This window comes from Sprattus sprattus (assembly GCF_963457725.1).
Source record: "Sprattus sprattus genome assembly, chromosome: 5".
NCBI lineage: Eukaryota > Metazoa > Chordata > Actinopteri > Clupeiformes > Clupeidae > Sprattus > Sprattus sprattus.
The window spans coordinates 32,874,887-32,877,533 of record NC_137924.1 but is presented as its reverse complement, the minus strand read 5'-3'; the positions used below and the strand labels follow the sequence as shown (position 1 = coordinate 32,877,533).

The window sequence follows — 2,647 nt, the reverse complement described above, 5'->3', positions numbered from 1 at the left end:
GCCTGAATGGTCTAATCGTTGCAATTTTAAATAGTTTTCCGAGTTACCTTTATTTTGCCCAACACAGAGGGTTCGGCTTGGGTTAGATGTGCACACCTTATCCAGTTATTCTATGTTGAATTTAGTCTTCATTTCATACACTTTGCCTTTATGTAATATTTTGTGCACTGTATGCAGTATTAAATTAAGTCATTTGTGTAGTGCAGTGCCATGCGCAAGTCCATGTTGTTACAGTATGGACATGCATTTACAGCTATGGTTAGGCTTAGTGCCTTTTGGCGCCATATACTCACATGTGAAGTGCACTACATTCAAACCCTTCATAAGTCAACCAAGTGAGTACATTGTACCCAGTGCTAAGCTACTTACCATAGGGTGTGGACATACCATAGAGTATGGACATATTTCCCCCAAATTCAACATTCAACTATGAGAGCTGGCCTGGATGGACGGTCATGAGGAGGGGTCCCATGGAGGCCTCTCAGCATTACAGATAGGGATGCAGATTAGCTGCTTTTTTTTTACATGCTACTGCTGAAGCACTAGTTTGCCAAAACGGATCCAATTTTGGTTTGAAGGGATGTATTTTCTACTGTTACAAACTAAAAAAAACAACACTGGAAATATCTAATGATTGTCAGAAGAGAAAAAAAAAAATGTAAAAATAGTTTTTATTTTTGAAATCCTATTTAGGGGAAAGTCTGTTGCTGAGGGGTTGTGCAAATCTGGGGCGACGCAGCTGCTTTTAAATGATTGTTTTATTGGGCTTCCTGTCGGGATTAGGACATGATTGAATTGGAATGGCGAACACTTTGATGAGAAGCGATAATGGAGAAAAGCTGTAATTATGATTCACAGCATTAAACACCCAAGGTCATGGAACCTTCCGGGTGCCTATGCGTAACAGCTATAACTACATGAAAGTCACAAGCAAGGATACGGAAAGGGTTGAAGAGACATACAGTAATTCCATCGCCACGACGACCTGCATAGGGGGGCACATGTTACTCGTAGAGCAGTGGAGACCATTCTATATTCCAATCAACAAATGCACACATCCTTTGTTCTAAATTGATCTAGTAATGATGTGGTAATTGAACATGTAAAAAGAAAAGATCACATAAATGCCCATTGGTTGTATTTTTCCCTCCTATGTAATTGAAAGGGAACACATAGTTTTTGGGAAATGTCCATTCTATTTTTTCAACCTCTGTGCCAAGAACACTGTATCACTCGGACAGGCTTTTCAGCTCTGTAAAGACGACCACAGTAGAGTCGCACAGGGACGTGTCTGAACAGCCATGGCTGGCCAGATAGGGTCTGACCCTCGGGCAGATCGGGGCATGGTTCTGATGGAGGTCAAGACACGTCCTTTTGTCAGCTGTTATTTGTGGTGATGAATGTGTGGCATTGCGCTCGAGAATGTCTTCAACGTTTGTGCTCGAGAATGTCTTCCACGTTTATGCTCGAGAATGTCTTCCACGTTTGTGCTCGAGAATGTCTTTCCCGTTTATGCTCGAGAATGTCTTCCACGTTTATGCTCGAGAATGTCTTCCACGTTTGTGCTCGAGAATGTCTTCCACGTTTGTGCTTGAGAATGTTTTCCAGGTTTCCAGTTTGTGCTCAGAGACTGTAGAGTAAGTCACTGTGCCGCCGGTGCATAGGTCCAAAAAGCGTGCCTGCATTCCGCAGGCTCCGATTGATTCACTGTGTTTTTTCTGATTTTGTTCCTGTATGCACTGTTACAGACTAGACTGCAGATACCTGCTAATGTTTCAAATTAAGTCTTAACAACAGAGGGGGCTATGATTGTGTTTTATATTATACATTAAATCTTATTTTAAACATAAATCTTGTACATTTTTTTTTTACCTGATTGTTTGGTGTTTCTGTGTGTGTGTACATCTTTGTACATGTGTGCATTCAATTCAATTCAATTCAGTTCAATTACATTTTATTTAAATAGCTCCATAACAATACAATTGCCTCTAGGCACTTTACAGAGCCCAGAGCCTGAACCCCCTTAGGGCAAGCACAATGGCAACAGGGGCAAGGAAAAACTCCCTGTTAGTCAGGGAGAAATCTGAAGCAGAACCACGGCACGTAAGGGGGGACCCATCTGCTTGAGGTCGGCCAGGTGGAAAAAGGAAGAGGTGAAGGGGAGGGTTTTGTGGCAGAAGGGGAAGGGAAACAACAGGTGTCGTACACAGCCAGCATTTGGTAGATGTACGTTATACTGTATATATACAGACATCCGGTGGTAAATACATGATATAGGCAAGACCAGTTTAGTGGGTATACACTGTGCCCATAGGGTTACTGTTACAGGGGTAAGGGATGTAGGGACAAAGAAACATTTCAGTGGTGGCAATATTGTATATAGATGCTAGCATAGAGTATGGGGTAGAGTAAGTGTACAGCGATGCGGTGGTGGTGGTGGGTGCAGTTGGCCATGGGTTTCTACAGGTAGACCAGGTGGAAGAGAAAAGAACAGAGTGAGTTGGTAGAGTTTGGCTGTCCATATGCGTAGATGAGGAGTCTGCATCTGTGTGTATGTGCATGTTTGTATTTCTGTTTGTGTAGGTGTGCCTGTGTGCCTGTGTGTGTGTGTGTGTGCCTGCCTGCCTGTGTGTGTGTGTGTGTGTGT

The 2,647-nt window shown here is 42.8% G+C and overlaps 1 protein-coding gene across 1 annotated transcript in view; it reads left to right on the top strand.

The window, feature by feature from the left end:
* LOC308365469 (alsin-like) overlaps nt 1–1,754 on the top strand; it is a 37,686-nt gene extending 35,932 nt beyond the window's left edge. Inside the window, exon 36 of the mRNA XM_080838906.1 lies at nt 1–1,754. This exon is cut by the window's left edge and continues 868 nt beyond it. The gene's annotated coding sequence lies outside the window, so the exon portion shown is untranslated.
* The last annotated feature ends 893 nt before the right edge of the window (nt 1,755–2,647 follow it).